General features: G+C 47.4%; 1 pseudogene; it reads right to left on the bottom strand.

Annotated features, from left to right (window-relative positions):
- Positions 1-16,452: 16,452 nt before the first annotated feature.
- Positions 16,453-17,394, bottom strand: LOC119924177 (annotated as a pseudogene).
- Between the last annotated feature and the right edge of the window lie 1,101 nt (positions 17,395-18,495).

Raw genomic sequence — 18,495 nt, 5'->3', positions numbered from 1 at the left:
CACAGTGGCCCGCGCGCTTTCCCGAGAAATGCCAAATTGACGGCTCAACATTCCTGCCCCTTGGTGGAAGCGCCAGTGGGCTTGTGAGGCTGCGGCTGTAGCGCCTAAAGGGAGAAGAGCTGGAGCCAACAGTGGTGCAACAAAATTAATAGCCTTTGGTGCGCCAGCAATTTCCCTAGTAAGTAGGTCCGCACAAGCATTACCTTCAACCAATGGTCCGGGGAGGGACGAATGCACCCCAATATGAGAAATATAAAAACGATGAGAACGAGCACGAATCGTTCCTTGAAGTTCCTGGAACAAAGGAAAAAATGGCTGCCTCGGAAAACCGGAGCACAGCAGTCTCAATGTGAAGAGTAACAAAGCATGCATACCGGCTATCCGAGATAATATTAAGTGAATGAGGGAAATCGCGAAGGACTGACATCACAGCTACAAGTTCCGCGTGTTGAGCGGAATGGGACAGAATGGGGATAACGCGGGAAGTGTCCGGAGGACAATGATAGGCAGCTCGGCCTTTCGTTCCATCTGTGAAAACTGTGGTAGCCCCCGGTATTGAGTCCGGAACCGTGATGCAGGGGAATACCCATGAAAAAGGTGAGAAAACCTTTAATCGTGGAATATCTGGGAGACCAGTAACCCAAACCCAGGTATGCATTGCTAAAAGGATCTGCCAATCGGGATCGTTGCCAAGAAGTGTGGCAAGTTGATCTGAAGTATATGGTTGGTATAATGCAGAGGGTCCGGTCCCAGAAAGGAAGGTAATGCGCCGAATTAAACGACCCAATAACTGGGCTACCAAAGTCGGATATGGGGAAACAGAGCGGTGGGGCTGAGTGGGCAAATGCATCCACTCAACGAATTGCTGCTCTTGACATATAACCCCTGTAGGCATGACAGAGGTGGGAACGACAACCGCGGATAAGGGTATCCCTGGGGTGACACGGTCCACTGAAGCCTGAGCCAATTTTTTGACTACCTGCTCTAACTCCCGGGCGGCTTGTGGTGAAAGGGAGCGGAGGGAAGAGAGCTCCGGAGCTCCTCGCAAGGTAGTAAAAAGGTGAGATAATTGATCGGTGGGGATTCCAAGATAAGGGCTCACGAGTTTAATTCCCCCAGTAATTTTTGGAAATCATTAAGGGTTTTTAATTTTGAAACATCCAAGGTAGGGGCCACAGGGGACAATGTCCGATCTGTCAAAATATGTCCCAGATAGGTGATCGGGGGCTTTGTCTGGACTTTCTCGGGTGCAACCCGCAGCCCTCCAGATTCTAGAGCCGCCAGAAGAGCAGGCTGTAAGGTGTGTAGTTGGGCTGTGGTGGCGCAAGCACATAATATGTCATCCATATAGTGAATAATATATGCCTCAGGATGTTTGACGCGGAGCGGCGCTATCAGAAGCGCAACGTAAGTCTGGCACATTGTGGGGTTATTTTTCATTCCCTGGGGGAGGACCGTCCAATGATATCGCGTAGTAGGTTGAGTACTGTTAGCCACAGGGACTGAAAACGTAAATCGAATACGATCGTCCGGGTGGAGTGGAATACAGAAAAAACAGTCCTGAATATCTACTACTAATATCGGCCAATTCCTAGGGATCATAGCCGGGTTCGGGAGCCCAGGTTGCAGCGCTCCCATCGGCTGCATCGTCTTATTGATTTCTCTGAGATCAGTCAACATCCTCCAGGCCCCCGAGCGCTTTTTTATCACAAAGACAGGGGAATTCCATGGGCTATCGGAGGCTTCAATATACCCCGCCGCTAATTGTTCCACGACTATCACTTGTAAAGCAGCCAATTTCGGGGTTGGTAGCGGCCACTATTAGATTCATTGTATAGGACGACTGTAACCCATAATCGCGAATACTTTTTCGCAACTCCTTAATCAACTCATAAGGGAGAGAGTCATACTGAGCCGGCCGGCCGGGAAGATACGCCACCAGCATCGCTTGCAGTAGCTGTCCATCCCCTCGGCGCAATGCCTCTTGCCGGCAGCCCGAAAGGGCCCCGCTATAGGCAGGCTGCGCCGTAGCAGGCACAGCATATACATCCGGCGGCGCAGCAGACGAAGGGGGAGCAAGGCGGGGAGGGGGAACGATCGACTAACGGGATACCGCCTGCAGGCACTGGGTCTGCAAAAGGTCCTTTGCTGTGGGTGCGACAGCAGCCGTCGTTGTAAGAGGGGCCAAAGGCAGGTATACATCGTATCCCTCCTTCCGGTCTGCGGTCCCAGAGTCAGAAGTATCGCCAGAGTCATTATGATCCTGGTCCCGATACAAGTCCTCGGGATCCGGAACAGTAGCGTACATCGGTTCCAATCCTTCTGTTGGAGGCAAAACTTCCAAGGACAGGGGGTCCTCCTGATCACTCCCTGCCCCCAAGTCGCATGCTGCCGGCGTCTCCCGTAACACCCGTTCAGCGGGATGCAGCTCCCGCAACGCCTTAAAAACAGTTTTCCATGTAATCAGTACCCCTTTGGGTAGGGGCTGGGACAAGCTTTCACGAGTCTGTAGCTCCCTGTAAGCATCTCGAAAGTGATTTGAACTGGAGGTCGGGCGCGATCATTGCGACATGCTTGCTCCGCGCACAAATAAAAAAATTCTGCCTTCTAAAGCAAATAGTCTCCGCCATCCAGGACAGTCTTGGCTAAGGTTTGCCAATCATACGGGCAAAGAATTGAGGAGGCAATACTTTCTATGAGTGCCAGCACATAAGGAGCGGTGAGCCTATATGTCGCAGCACCCTGTTTCACTTCTTTTAATAGTTTGAAATTCAGGAGTTCGTGAGTACATATTAACTGACCAGGATTAGCAGGGTCAGGTTGCTCCATCACAGGGAAACCCATCAATAATTCAATAGGTATCTCCCGTCCCCCTTCCATAGCAGCCCCCATCGCTCGCTGCAGAGGTGTTTGTGCTGGTTTCGGGACCCATGGAGGGGGTGGTGGAGGGGGTGTTGCGGAAGGAGCTGGCTCAGTGAAAGGATTCCACTTTCTTTCCTTTGGAAACCAAGGGCAGCATTTTTCCACGCATTCCAAAAATTGTTCAATCTGGGCAGTGGTGATAATCAACCCATGCTCCTTTAGAACATCCTTAAGTAATTGGATATAATGATCCCGAGAACGGAATTGAATTTGTCCCATTTTATTCCCTGCTGTAAGCCTGGTGTTTGAAAATGAAAGTAAATTTAAATGCCCTCACCTCTTCGGTTCCTTAGTGAGTCACTGCGCAGTGATGAGTTGCTTCGTGAGGGTTGCGGTGCTGAGTCTGAGGGTCCAGGCTTCTTGTCCCTGTCCCTGTTCGGGTGCCATTTGTTGCCGTCTGCCTCCACGCGTCCAGCACAGTGGGGAGACGGGCACTGGCAGTGGAAGAAACGCAGGCCAGGCGAGTCTCAAGGTGGACAAGGAGACTGTTTATTGGGTTAAGCAGCAAGACTTTTATATCTTTCAGTCACATTCTGTATTTTTCCATGTTGCTGTGTTTATAACTAACACAGCCATTCTGTAACCTTCAAAACCAGAAACAAGCAACACCCGTCTATGCAAGGCCGTAGGGCCGATAACAAGCAACTGTTGCCTGTCCACAGCTCTCCTCTCAGTTCCTTGTAGGTCTTCCTGTGAGCACGGAAGGCCTGGCTTACTACTTAGGCCCAGTAATCGATGGGCCAGATGTTTGGTCTGCCACACCCAAGGTCCAAGAGGAGACAAGTGGCGGAGAGGAGATTAGAACCCAGCTCTGTCTGATTCCCAGGCCAATATTGTATCCACTAGACAGTACAGCTTCTCTCAAAGGGCTTGCAATATAGGGAGAGCTGTGTACCGATGATTTTGAAGTGGGAGGTAGTTCCAGGCAGGAGGAAGGTTCTTGGGACAGAGACTAGAGACAAGAGAGGTCGGAACATATCATATGAGAAGGTGTGCTTGTGAGGGAAAGGAGAGTGTGAGCTGGAGTGTAGTAGGAGGATGGAGTGGATATATAACAATAATGTTAATAATAATAAATGTGGCATTCATTAAACACTTATATGTCAAGTATTATTCTAAGCGCTAGGGTGGGTGAAAAGTAGTCAGATCATACATGGTAGCTGTCCCACATAGGGTTCACAGCCTAAGTATTGAATTCCCATTTTTCAGATGAAGAATCCGAAGCACAGACAAGTTAAGTGGCTTGCCCAAGGTCTCAGAGGAACAAGTTGCAGAGCTGGGTTTAGAACCCAGGTTCTGACTCCCAGGCACATGCTCTTTCCACTAAGTCAAGCCTCAGACAAGGTGTGTGTGTGTGTGTGTGTGTGTGTGCGTGCATACGCGCGCACATGCACGCGTGTGCCTTTGTAGGTGTATTGGAAGGGTCTGTTCTTAAACTTAGAGTCCCATGGCACAGAAGCTGTGTATTATTTGCTTATAAGTTATCTACCGTAGCAGTCAGTACAGTACTGACACAAAGTGAATGCTTATCAAATAACACTATTATCATTTTCGGATGCTTTGCTGAGAATCAGCATGGCCTGGTAGATGGAACAAAGGTCTGAAAGTCAGGAGGACCTGGTTTCTAATCCCAGCTCTTCCACTTGTCTGCTATATGGCTTTGGCTGGGCAAATCACTTAACTTCCCGGTGCCTCAGTTACCTCGGATGTAAAATGGGGATTTAGACTGTAAACCTCATGTGGAACAGTACTTTGTCTAAACAGATTTGCTTGTATCCACTCCAGTACTTAAAACAGTGCCTGGCACATAGTAAGCACTTAAGAAATGCCAGTTACTGTTATTATTATTATTAGAAAATAGGTTGGAAAGCTCTGGAATTAGATTGCAATAATGTTAGTGTTTACTAAGCAGTTACTATGATTGATTAATTATGGTATTTGTTAAGCCCTTACTTTTGTAAACATTCATTCATTCATTCAATCGTACTTATTGAGCGCTTACTGTGTGCAGAGCACTGTACTAAGCGCTTGGGAAGTATCAGGCAGAAACTCCTCACCCTCGGCTTCAAGGCTATCCATTACCTCGCCCCCTCCTACCTCACCTCCCTTCTCTCCTTCTACAGCCCAGCCCGTACCCTCCACTCCACTGCCGCTGATCTCCTCACCATGCCTCGTTCTTGCCTGTCCCGCCGTCGACAACCGGCCCACGTCATCCCCGTGGCCTAGAATGCCCTCCCTCAGCACATCCGCCAAGCTAGCTCTCTTCCTCCCTTCAAGGCCCTATTGAGAGCTCACCTCCTTCAGAAGGCCTTCCCAGACTGAGTCCCCTCCTTCCTCTCCCCCTCCTCCCCGTCCCCATCCCCCGCCTTACCTCCTTCCCCTCCCCAGAGCACCTATATATATGTATATCTGTTTGTATGTATTTATTACTCTATTTATTTTATTTGTACATATTTATTGTATTTATTTTATTTTGTTAATATGTTTTGTTTTGTTCTCTGTCTCCCCTTTCTAGACTGTGAGCCCACTGTTAGGTAGGGACCGTCTCTATATGTTGCCAACTTGTACTTCCCAAGCGCTTAGTACAGTGCTCTGCACGCAGTAAGCGCTCAAGAAATACGATTGAATGAATGAATGAACCGGTTGGTGACATATAGAGAGGGTTCCTACCCAACCACGGGCTCACAGTCTAGAAGGGGGAGACAGACAACAAAACAAAACACATGGAGAGGTGTCAATTCGTCAGAATAAATAGAATTAAAGCTAAATACATATCATTAACAAACTTAAATGAATAGTAAATTTGTACAAGTAAAATAAATAGAGTAATAAGTCTGTCCAAACATATATACAGGACCTATGGGGAGATGAAGTGTGGGGGATAGGGAGGAAGAGAGGAAAAAGGGGGCTCAGTCTGGGATGAAGGAGGTGAGCTCTATATAGGACTTTGAAGGGAGGAAGAGAGCTGGCTTGGCGGATGTGTGGAGGAAGGATATTCCAGGCCAGGAGGAGGACGTGGGCTGAGGGTCGACGGTGGGACAGGCGAGAAAGAGGAGGCTAATTGCAGAGGAGCGGAGTATGTGGGCTGAGCTGTAGAAGGAGAGAAAATAGGTGAGGTAGGAGGGGGCGAGGTGATGGAGAGCCTTGAAGCCGTGAGTGAGGAGTTTTTGTTTGATGTGTAGGTTGACAGGCAGCCACTGAAGATTTTTGAAGAGGGCAGTAACATGCCCAGAGTATTTCTGCACAAAGATAATAGGGGCAACAGAGTGAAGTATGGACTGAAGCGGGGAAGAGACAGGAGGATGGGAGATCAGAGAGGAGGCTGATGCAATATTCCAGTCGGGATAGGATGAGTGATAGAACCAGCAAGGTAGTGGTTTGGATGGAGAGGAAAGGGCGGATCTTGGCGATGTTGCAGAGGCGGGACCGGCAGGTTTTGGTGACGGATTGGATGTGAGGGGTGAATGAGAGAGCAGAGTCCAGGATGACACCAAGGTTGCAGGATTGTGAGACGGGAAGGATGTTAGTGTCGTCTACAGTGATGGGAAAGTCAGGGAGAGGGCAGAGTTTGGGAGGGAAGATTAAAGAGTTCAGTCTTGGATATATTGAGTTTTAGATGGCGGAAAGACATCCAGATGGAGATGTACTGAAAGCAGTAGGAGACACGAGCCTGAAAGGAGTGAGAGAGAGCAAGGGCAGAGATATAGATTTGGGTGTCATCAGCGTAGAGATGATAGTAGAAGCCATGGGAGCGAATGAGTTCACCAAGGAAGTAAGTATAGATGGAGAACAGAAAGGGACCAAGAACTGACCCTTGAGGAACCCCTACAGTAAAGTGTTGGGAAGGAGAGGAGGAGCCCGCAAAGGAGATTGAGAGTTAACGGCCGCAGAGAAAAGAGGAGAACCAGGAGAGGACGGAGTCCGTAAAGCCAAGGATGGATAGAGTGTTGAGGAGAAGCTGGTGGTCTACAGTGTCGAATGCAGCACACAGGTCGAGGAGGATTAGAATAGAGTAGGGGCCATTGGATTTGGCAAGAAGGTGGTCATTAGTGACCTTTGAGAGGGGAGGCTCAGTGGAGTGTAGGGGACGGAAGCCAGAGTGGAGGGGGTTAAGGAAAGAGTTGCCGTTGAGGAATTCGAGGCAGCGGGTGTGGACAACTCGTTCTAGGAGTTTGGAAAGGAAGGGTAAGTTGGAGATAGGGCGATAACTAGAAGGGGAGGTGGGGTCAAGAAAGGGCTTTTCTAGGATGGGGTAGACGTGGACATGTTTGAAGGCAGAGGGGAAGGAACAAGTGGAGATTGAGCGGTTGAAGGTGGAAGTTGACGAGGGGAGAAGGGAAGGAGCGAGAGATTTCATAAGATGAGAGGGAATTGGGTCTAAAGCACAGGCGAACGGAATAGCACTTGAAAGTAGGGAGGAGATCTCTTCTGAAGATACTGGTGGGAAGGAGGGGAGAGTAGCGGAGAGGATTGAGGGTGAGGGGGTTGGAGAAGGGGGAGGAGTGACCTTGGGGAGCTCAGACCTGATTGGGTTAATTTTACTAATCAAGTAGGAAGCCAGATCTTTGGGGTTGAGGAATGGAGGAGGGGGAGCAACAGGGGGCCTGAGAAGGGAGTTAAGTGTACGGAAAAGCTGACGGGGATGATGGGCATGGATGTCAATAAGGCAGGAGAAATAGTTTTGCCTGGCAGAGGAGAGGGCAGAGTTAAGACAGGAAAGGATAAATCTGAGGTGAACAACTTTGGCTTCGAGTTTAGACTTTCGCCAGCAGCGTTCAGCAGCTCGATTATAAGAGCGAAGGAGGTGTACAGTGACAGTGATCCAAGGCTGTGGGTTAGTGGTACGAGAGCAGCGAACGGAAAGGGGAGCGAGGGAGTTGAGTTGAGTAGAGAGGGTAGAGTTGAGAGCAGTAATCTGGTCATCAAGATTAGGTAGAGAGGAAAGGGAGAGGAGGTTGGGTGTGATGAGCAGAGAAAGATGGATGGGGTCGAGAGAATGGAGGTCTCTGAGGTAGTATTATAGATTTACAGGGGAGAGGAGTGTGAGTGATGGGGCAGGTGAGAAGGCTATAATCAGAGAGAGGGATTTCAGAGTTGGTGAGGGTGGAGATAGTGCAGCGGTAGGAGATTATTAAATCGAGGGTGTGACCAGGTTGGTAAGTGGGCGAGATGGGGTGGGGCAGGAGGTTGGCAGCGTCACGGAGAGATAGAAGGTGGACTGCATAGGAGTCACCAGGGACATCCATGTGGATGTTGAAGTCTCCGAGGATGATAGTGGGCCTGGAAAGGGAGGAAGGGGTCAAAATCGCTAAAGAAATTGGAGGTGGGGCCGGGGGGGGTGGCAGTAGATGACGGCTACAAGAATCTGGAGGGGGTGGTAGAGGCGAATAATATGGGCTTCAAAGGAGGGGAAGTAAAGGGAAGGGGGAGGTGGGATGGTGTGAAAGCGACATTGCGGTGCGAGAAGGAAGCCTACACCTCCTCCTTTTCCGCTGAGTCTGGGGGAGTGTGAGAAGAAGAGGCCAACACTGGGGAGAACAGCAGAAGGGACCGCGTCATCCGGAGAGAGCCATGTTTCGGTTAGGGCAAGGATTAGGAGGAGAGAGCTGGAAAGGAACAGGTCAGGGATGAAAGGGAGCTTACCTATAATGGAGCGGGGGTTCCAAAGGCCACACTGGAGAAGGTACAAATTATGAGGTTGGGCCCAGTCCCTGTCCCTCATGGGACTCACAAGTCTAAATAGGAGGAAGAACAGGTATCCTCTTGATTGAAGAAACTGAAGCAGACAGATGTTAAGTGACTTGCCCAAGGTTACACAGCAAGCAATTTAGCAGAGCAGGGTTTACAGACCAGGTCCTTCTGACTCCCAGATCCATACTCTCTCGCCTGGGCCATGCTGATATTTTGCGCTGAGTTGGTAACAAATGATCTTGCTTTCTAAAACCAATGAACTCTACTCCATGCTAATCCTCCTCAATCTCTCATTTGTCTTCAACATTGTCGACGACCTCCATCTCCTGGAAACATGATTCAACCTTGGCTTCAATGACACCATCCTCTCCTGGTTCTCCTCCTATTTATCTGGCCACTTATTCACGGTCTCTTTTGCGGGCTCCTCCTCCTCTGCCACACCCCCCCTAAATGTGGGTGTCTCTCAAGGTTCAGTTATGAGATCCCTTCTATTCTCTAACTACCCCCACTCCCTGATATAACTCATTCGCTAACTGTCATCTCTATCAATCCCAACTCTACATCCAGCATTGATCTCTCTTTTTCTCTGTATTCTCCTATTTCCTCCTGCCTTCATTCAAGACATCTCTATTTGGATGACCAGCCAACACCTCAATATCAATATGTCAAAAGCAGAACTCCTCATCTTCCTACCCAAACCGTGTCCTTGGCCTAGTTTCCCATCACTGTAGACAGCAACAACACCTTCCTTGTTTCAGAAACCTGTAACCTTGGCTTTATCCTTGACTCAAACCGCTCATTTAAACCATATAGTCAATCTATCACCAAATCCTGTCAGCTCAACATTCATAACATAGCTAAAATACACTCTTTCTGCTCCATTCAAATGACTACCATTCTAATCCAAACATTTATTCTGTCCCACCTTAATTACTGCATCAGCCTCCTTGTAGACCTCCCTGTCTCCTGTCTCTCTTCACTTCAGTCAATTCTTCATTCTGCTGACAGCTACTCAGCACATTGTATGTGGAGCTATTATCACAGTGCATAGTGATCTATCCAATATACAGTATCAAGGGCTCTTTCTCCTTTGAAGATGACACAAGTGACAAAAATGTTTACCCAGTTATTCCACTTCCTTCAGGCTAAATTAATCCGTATCCCCTAGGCCCCATGAACCCTCAAATACTGGGAGTCAGGTGATGGGCCCCAAGGAACTAGGGCCACTTCTCCCCCAGGTGAGGTAGGGGAGAGGGAGGCAAGCAAGACATTAGTCCTGCTAAGATTTCTCAGGCTCCCATCTCCTTCAGGTCTCTGCTCTTCTGCCACCTGGAATACAACCATTGTCTCTGGGCATTTTCCAGAGAGGCCATAGCTCTTTTATCCACGACCCGTTTACCTTACCTCAGACTTCTAACACACGCTTTGCGTCTTTAGCAATGTCTTTCAGCAATGCCCGGTTTACCTGAAGATGCAGAAGGAGAAGGATCTGACGAGCAAGCGTTCTGAGTGAGGATCAAAGGGTTATGGCCCCAGAAAAAGGTTTGATTTCCTTCACTGCTCATTAGGAAATCAGTTCAACCGACTTTGAGTCCCACTATGTCACTGCCCTGCTGGGTAAGCCTGGGCAAGACATTTTACCTCTCCCAAATCAGTTTCCTCCCATGTCAAATGGAGATTGATAGATTGTGATCTCTGAGAGTGGGACTCTGTCTGGTATGTTAATCATGTATCCACTATGACTCTTCGGACATAGTGAGCACTTAATAATTACTGCAAAGGATATAAACGTTGTGAAAGTATTCTGGAAATTGTATTATAATGCCGAACATAAAAGAAGGCACTATTACCTCTTCTTTCTCCTCTCTTCTTCCCTTCTCTTCTTCCTTGACCTCCTCTCATTCTTTCTCTTTCTCTCCTCCTGACAGCAACTCTCCTAAGGTAAGCAGCAAGAAAAGTTGGTATGGTTAGTGTCATTAAGAAATCTGTGAATTCTGATAAATTAAAAACATGAGCCAGGCAGATCAAGCTAACAAATTTCAGCAGAGAAGACCAAACAAATGAAAGAGTAGTTTCCTCTCAGAAAGCTTTAGGGTGCTAGGTTCTTTAGTCCTCAAATGAGAAGGCTAAGGGGTATGAGGTGAGGGAGGGCGGTCAGGGCTGGATTAGGTTCTCCAAGAGTTAATATCAATAGCAATGGCAATGAGCCTTGGTTGGGTCAGGGACTCTGTCCAGTCTGATTATCCTACATTTACAACCAGCACTTAGCACTGTACTTGGATAGTAATAATAATAACAACATTAATAAAGATAATAATAATAATGGTATTTTTAAGCGCTTATAATGTGCCAAGCACTTTCTAAGTGCTGGGTAGTTACAAAATCATCCTATCCCACATGAGGTTTACAGTTTAAATTGGAGAAAGAGCTGGGGTTGAATCCCTATTTTTCAGAGGAGGGAACTGAGGCACAGAGAGGTTAAGTGACTTGCCCAAGGTCACACAGCATGCAGTTGGCAGAGGCAGGGTTACAACTCAGGTGCTCTGACACCGAGGTCTAGGTTTTTTCCAGTAGGCCATACTGAACAATTGTTTTACTAGTAGTAGTAGTAGTAGTAGTAGTAGTAGTAGTAGTAGTAGTAGTAGTAATAGTAGGCGTCGTAGTGAAACCTGGGACTGCTTAATGGACATAGCAGTAGCAGCAGCTGCAAGATTCTGATAGGCTGGAGGGAGACCATCCAGGCTGTAAGGGTTATGTTTAAAACAGGGAAGATGTGGTAGGCGTGGCACTAACTGGGAGCAGGAAACTGGACTAGATGATATCTCGGGGAAGCTATGATTCTATGAATCACTTAGTGCCATACCAAAATCCCTCAACGCTGTGAGTCAGTGATCTACGAGGACAGAAGTGGGCACGCAAGGCCTGGAACAGGTAGCTGGCCACAGAGCTTCATTCTACTGATTCTTTCCTCGGGAGGTGGAAGGGGAGATTTTTGGCCATTTTCCCTGCCTCCATCCGGTGGGGGTGCCCAAAAGGCTCTTTCTTGAGGCTTGAAATGGTTACAACCTAGAATGCCCCTCTAGCTCCAGGAGAGTGGAGAAAAAAGTAGTTCATCTCCGGTGCAGGGAGAACGAGGTAAACGGTGGTTGTTGGAGGAGAGAGGGAGATCCTCTCCGTCCCAAACTACCTGACAGATCTTCGACTTTTCATCTCTGCCTAGGGCAGATTCTCTCCCACCATGAAAAGCAGCCCTTCCTGGGGGATGGGGGCTGCACTAACTGACCCCTGAAGTCCTCTCGAAGGGTTGAGTCAGACTGAATAGAAACTGTAGGAAGGGCTAGCAAGGATGGAAATTAGACTGTGAGTTCCGTGTGGGAGAGGGACTCTGCCCGATCTGCTAATCATATATCTGCTGCAACACTTAGACCATGCTCAGTGCTTAATAAATGCTGTAATTAATATTTTGGTGCTCCTTGAGAGCTTTCTCCTCCTCCACACGGTAGCCTTGCAGATGCTATCCCTTAAATACAAACACCCTGTAGTTGTTCCCACTCCTTCGAGAAAGACTGAACCATCTTAGTGTCTCAAACAGGCATCTGCCTTCTGACGTGGTAGTTTGCTGAAATCCAAGCTCTGTTGAATGCCTCCTGAATTATATCAGTACATTCTACCCATCAGATTGATTTTGAGATGGTGTGCATCTGAAAACCCCCGAGTGGGATCATATACATGAAATTCCTTTTTTCAGAATGTTGTAACGTTTTTGGGTGTGAAAACGCCGCACAGGGTGCCATCTCTTCCTGTAACTGCTTCGAGAGACTGGGGAAAGGAATAGGAGTCAGATTTCTAGGGGTAGGGGTTGGGGGAGATGAAGGCCGGCAGGAAAAAGGCTTCAATCAATCAAACAATTGCAATTATTGAGTGCTTATTAAGTGTAGAGCACTGAATTTAGAGCTTGGGAGAGTGCAATAGCCCACTATTGGGTGGGGACCATCTCTATATGTTACCAACTTGTACTTCCAAAGCGCTTAGTACAGTGCTCTGCACACAGTAAGAGCTCAATAAATACGATTGAATGAATGAATGAATGAATGCAATACGCTAGAATTGGCAGTCACAGACACAGACCCAGGAGCCTACTGTCTACTCTGTGCAGAGCACTGTACTAAGACCTTGGGAGTGTTCATTAGAGTTAGCAGGGATGATTTAGCTTACAGTCACCTGGAAGAAGCATACATCGAAAGAAAGAACAGAGAGATTTCTGATAGAAAAAAGAGAACGAAAAAGTGCTTGTTATCAAAACGTTGGTGCTGAAAGAATGTTATGTAAGTCGACATGTAGAGAAGTGTGCAGTTGGTGCAGAAGGTCTGCTGTTGTAGTTGGGAGGATGTGATCTAGAGAGAAGAAAAACGAAACAGTGTAGGAGCTAGGATTTCAGGAAAGCTTTGTGGATGGGAAGAGCTGTGGAAGGACTGATGTGGAGAGAGAGGGGGTCCGAGCCAGGGGGAAAGGCGTGAGTCAGGGGTTGGAGTTGGAAGAGAGGAGAACAAGTCTCAGGGAGAAGGTGAGACTGAGATGAGAATCCGAAGTAGAAGGGGCTATGCCAAAGTGGAATGAAAAGCAGAAGATTAATATTACTGACTTAGAAAGTAGATTAAATCATTTTCAGAGAAAAGTGTTGGCACAAATGAAGATTTGTAATGTGGGAGTGGCTTCATGAGAGCCAACAGAGCTAGTAGGCACGAGGGAACCCAGAAAATGAAGACCAGAGAAGAGAATATTTAAAAGAATGAAAAGTCAAGGTAGACGGATGAAGACATTATCCCTTTTTTCATGATTCCATAAAAAAGGTTTTCTTTTGGCCCTGTCCAGCTTTTATTTTTCAGCCCTCTCTTTCCAACTATACACTTGGGAACTCACCCCTCCCCTTTCCCTGTAGCACTAATTTACAAATCTTTGCACTCGACTGTTTCCTCCTTTTACGACTACTACTACTACTACTACTACTACTACTACTACTACTACTACTACTACTACTACTACTACTAGCATTTGTTAAGCGCTTACTAGATGTCAAGCACTGTTCTAAGTGCTAGGGTAGATACAAGATAATCAGGTTGAACAGTAGTAATTGATTTTTGTGTCTGTCTCCCAGGGGAGACTGTAATTTCCTAGAAGGCAGGGATCATATCTACTAATTCTATCATACTCTCCCAAGTGCTTGGCATTGTGTCCTAAACACATTAGGAGCTTAATCAGTGTGATTGATAGGTTTATGGTAAATCTTGTCAGAGTCTGGATCCCCTGCTAGACTTCACAGGAGAACAGGGATCATGTTTTCTAACTTTACTGTATTCTCCCCAGAGCTGAACATAGTGCTCCACACACAGTAGTAGCACAATATCTATGACTGATTTATTGAAAGAAAGATTGATTGATTAGTCTTCCAACTCTTCTCCCACCTGCGTTCTCCCTACTCTTTCAATGCCCGCAGGACTCAATGATGAGCAACGGAACAATAGTGACAGAGTTCATCTCCTCAGCTTAACGGACCATCTAGAGGTTCAGGCTCTGCTTTTACTTTTGCTGTTTACTACTTATGGGCTGAGCATCGCCGGGATCCTGACCATCGTCACCCTTATACTGATGGACTCCCGCCTCCGCACCCCATGTACTTCTTTCTGTGCAATTCCGTCTGTCTTTGTCTCCGAAATGCTGGTCAGCATCGGAACGGGGAACAAGACCGTTAGCTTTGACGCCTGTTTTTCACAGTTCTTCTTCGCCATCCAGCTGGGTGCAACAAAGTTCTTCCTCTTTGCCACCATATCCACGTCCTTTATGTCGCCATCTGCTAGCCCTGCAGTACACGACCGTCATGAGTGGTAGCATCTGCATCCTGCTGGTTTTCAGTTCCTGGGTGTCCGGCCTGCTTACTGTTTTAGTGCCAAACATCATAATCCGCTAGATACCTTTCTGTGGCCCCAGTATAATCAACAATTGCTGCGGCTAATACATAATATTACTGCAGCTGGCCTGCTGGGACAACGACCCCATAGAGGTGATAGTCCTTGTCTCGGCCGTGGTGACACTCCTGGTCACCCTGATGCTAGTGACCGTGCCCTATACGGCCATTGTCCTTGCCATGACCGTAACGACCAGCAGAGGAAAAAGGCCCTTTCTACCTGCTCCTCCCACGTGGTCGTGGTCTCCATCTCCTACATCAGCTGCATCTTCATGTATGTCAATCCGTTCCCCAAGGAAGGCTTAGACTACAAAAAGAGGGTGGCCTTACTCCACACCCTCGTGGTCCCGTTGCTCAACTCCTTCATCTACACCTTGTGGAACCAGCAGTTCAAGCAGGCGCTCAGGGATGTGGTAGGAAATGTAAACATTTTCCGCAGGAAGTGAGTCTTGCTGGATGTCAAATCCCAGTATGGAGGGATCCACAAAAATGGAAGATAGTGGGTCAGACCATTGATCCACCCATCCCAGACCTCCATGTCTGTCAGTGGCAACAGGACGATACGGAGAAATGGGGATATGAATGTCCTGGATGGTATCCAACTTTATGGTTGCCTCATTCAGGGCAGACAGCCTGTCTTCTCCCACTATTTTATGCTCTCTCCAGGGCTTAATGTAGGACTGTGCATGCAGTAGACATTCATTTAATATTTTTGATAGATTGATGTTGAGGGGCTGACCACCTGACACCCCCAGTTTCTCCCTAGTAACTCCTTACTGACTGCCCATGCATATATCACACAAATCCTTGATTACAGTCACACCCCCTTTAGATATGAATGAGAGATTTATAATTCTTCTGAAAGTAGATGGTGAACCTGACGCTGTATGGAACGTCTTTGGGCTTTAGGTGTTTTAAGTTCTTGGATTTCTGTAACCTGGTCATGTGCTTAGGTAGTGTATTTGTGTCCATTTTCTCCTCAGGATCCCACTTGTTCCCAGAACAACCCCTCCACCCCCACCCCCGGAGTGCTTACATATTGATTGATTTACTCTCTCCCTCAGCACATATGCATGTATGTATCATCGATTGTACAATTAACTTATTTATTCTAATTACCCTGTTGAAAACGGGTTTTTTTTTCTGTTTTCAGTAGAGTGGAAGTTCCTTGTGGGGAGGAAACCTGTCTTGTAGATCTATTGTACTTTCCCAACGTTTACATCTGTGTGTTGTGCCCAGTGGGGCTAAGGAAATACCACCGTGTTTGTCCAGATATTTGTCATAACCCTAATAGATTACTACTTCCGGGTTCTCACAGACCTCTCTGGCACCAGCCTCTCCCCTCCCATGCCCACATTTCACTCTTTTGTCCAGATCATGCTTTCTAAAGCATCACGATGCTTCAGCTTCTTCATCTGTAAAATAAGGGTTCAATGATATTGTTTTCCCTCCTACTTAGACTGTGAACCCCATGTGGAACCACGACTGTATCTGACCTAATTACCATGTACCTACGCCAGTGCTTAGTTCAGTGATTATCCCACAGTAAGTGTAGGATAAATACGTCTATTTTTGTTATTACACTACTGGTGTGGCTTAGTGAATACAACACGGGTCTGGGAGTCAGAAGGACCTGGGTTCTAATCCTGGCTCTGCCACATATCTGCTGTGTGACCTTGGGCAAGTACCTTGACTTCTCTAGGTCTTAGTTACCTCATGTGTAAAATGGGGATTAAGAATGTGAGCCTCATTTGTTTCACCTGATTGATTTGTCTCTACCCTAGTGCTTAGAACTGTGCTTGGCACATAGTTAGCACTTACCAAGTACCATAATTGTTATTATTATTGCCACTACTATCGGGGTGGGGGGGCGGGGTTCAGAGAGAAGCCATTTTCTTTCCCAGGAGCCTTCTCAGGGCCTCCTTGGCATCTTTGTTCCTCAGAGAAGAAATCATGGAGTTCAGCATGGGGGTAATGAGGGTGTAGTACATGGCAGCCATCTTGTGACACTTAGGGGATGGGGGTGGGGTGAGGTAAACGAAAGCCACGGTTCCATAGGGGAGGCTCACGATGCCCAGATGAGAGCCACAGGTAGAGACAGCCTTCTTGCCCCCCTCAGAGGAGTGGATCCTCGGGATGGCAGAGCCAATGTAGATGTAAGAGCCCGGGTTCACCAGGACAGTGGGCAACTACCTGACTGCAGACAGAACAAAAGACATGACCTCCTGGATGGAGGTGTCGGAGCATGTGGTCCAGCGGAGCGGCTGGGCATCGCAGTAGAAGTGTTCGATGACCTGTGAGATGCAGAAGGTCACGGATAATTTCATGGTAGACTGAAGAGTGGAGCTGATACAGCTACAGACATACGAGTCAACCACTTGTCGGATGCAGAGGGACCAAGACATGCGGGAGGAGTAGAGGAGTGGTGAGCAGATAGGGGCCAGTCTGTTGTAGGTCATGGCGGCCAGGATGAAGCCCTCGGTCACAATGAAGGTAGTGAATTGGAAGAACTGAGCAACACAACTAGCGAAAGAAATGGACTTACCCTGTTCCCAGAAGCTGGCCAGTGCCTTGGGGGCGATGGTGGAGGTGTAAGAGAGGTCAGTGAAGGACAGGTCTTGGAGGAAGAAGAACACAGGGTTATGAAGCTGGAAGTCCCCTTGGATCACGGCTATCATGCCGACGTTCCCCACCAGCACCAAACAGTAGACCACCAGGAACGCTAGGAAGAGCAAGATCTGGAGTTCTGGGCTGACCCGATAGCCCACGAGGATGAAGTAGGTTCCCACCGACCGGTTGGCTTCTTCCTTACTACCCATCCTGGATGTCGGCTGAGGAGTAAAAACCCATGTTAATTTGGCAGCAGAAGTGGTACTAGCATTAGTACGACAATAATGGTATTAAGTGTTTACTAAGTAACAGGCATTGTACTAAACACTGGGCTAGGTACAAGATAATCCGGTCAGACATAGCACCAGTCCCACATGGAGCTCACAGTCGTAATCCCCATTTTACAGAAGAGGTAACTATGGTTCAGAGAAGTGAAATGACTTGCCCAAGGTTACACAGGAGAAAAGTGGTGGAACCGGGATTAGAACCCAGGTCCTTCTGACTCCCAGGCCTGTGCCCTATCCACCAGGCCATGCTGTTTCTCAACAGTGCTACTGCTATTAATAACAACAATAACAATAATAATAATAGCATTTGTTAAGCGCTTACTATATGCAAAGCACTGCTCTAAGAGCTGGGGAGGCTACAAGGTGATCAGGTTGTCCCACAGAGGGTTCACAGTCAATCCTCACTATACAGGTAAGGTAACTGAGGCAGAGAAGTTAAGTGACTTGCCCAAAGTCACAAAGTTGACAATTAGCAGAGCCGGGATTTGAACTCTTGACCACTGACTCCAAAGCCCATGCTCTCTTACTACTACTACTACTACTACTACTACTACTACTACTACTATTATTAATAATAATATAATAATATTGATGGCATTTGTTAAGCACTTACTATGTGCAGAGCACTGTTCTAAGCGTTGGGGGGATACAAGGTGATTGTGTTGTTCCACGTGGGGCCTCACAGTCTTAATCTCCATTTTTCAGGTGAGGTAACTGAAGCACAAATAAATTAAGTGATTTGCCCAAAGTCACACAGCAGACAAGTGGCAGAGCTGGACTTAGAACCCATGACCTCTGACTCCCAAGCACGGGTTCTTTCCACTGAGCCACGCTGTATTACTACTACTTCTACTACTACTATTACTACTACTACTAACTACTACTAGTACTACTACTACTACTAGTACTAGATAGCTATTATTACCATTACTACTAATAGTATAGTTACTATTATTACTAGTAGTACTAGTAACTATTCCATTAGTAGTAATTATAATAGTATTAGACTGTGAGCCCACTGTT

The sequence above is a fragment of the Tachyglossus aculeatus genome, unplaced genomic scaffold, assembly GCF_015852505.1.
Source record: "Tachyglossus aculeatus isolate mTacAcu1 unplaced genomic scaffold, mTacAcu1.pri scaffold_87_arrow_ctg1, whole genome shotgun sequence".
Lineage (NCBI taxonomy): Eukaryota > Metazoa > Chordata > Mammalia > Monotremata > Tachyglossidae > Tachyglossus > Tachyglossus aculeatus.
Note: the sequence above shows the minus strand (reverse complement) of the source record. Positions and strands in the feature narration are given on the sequence as shown.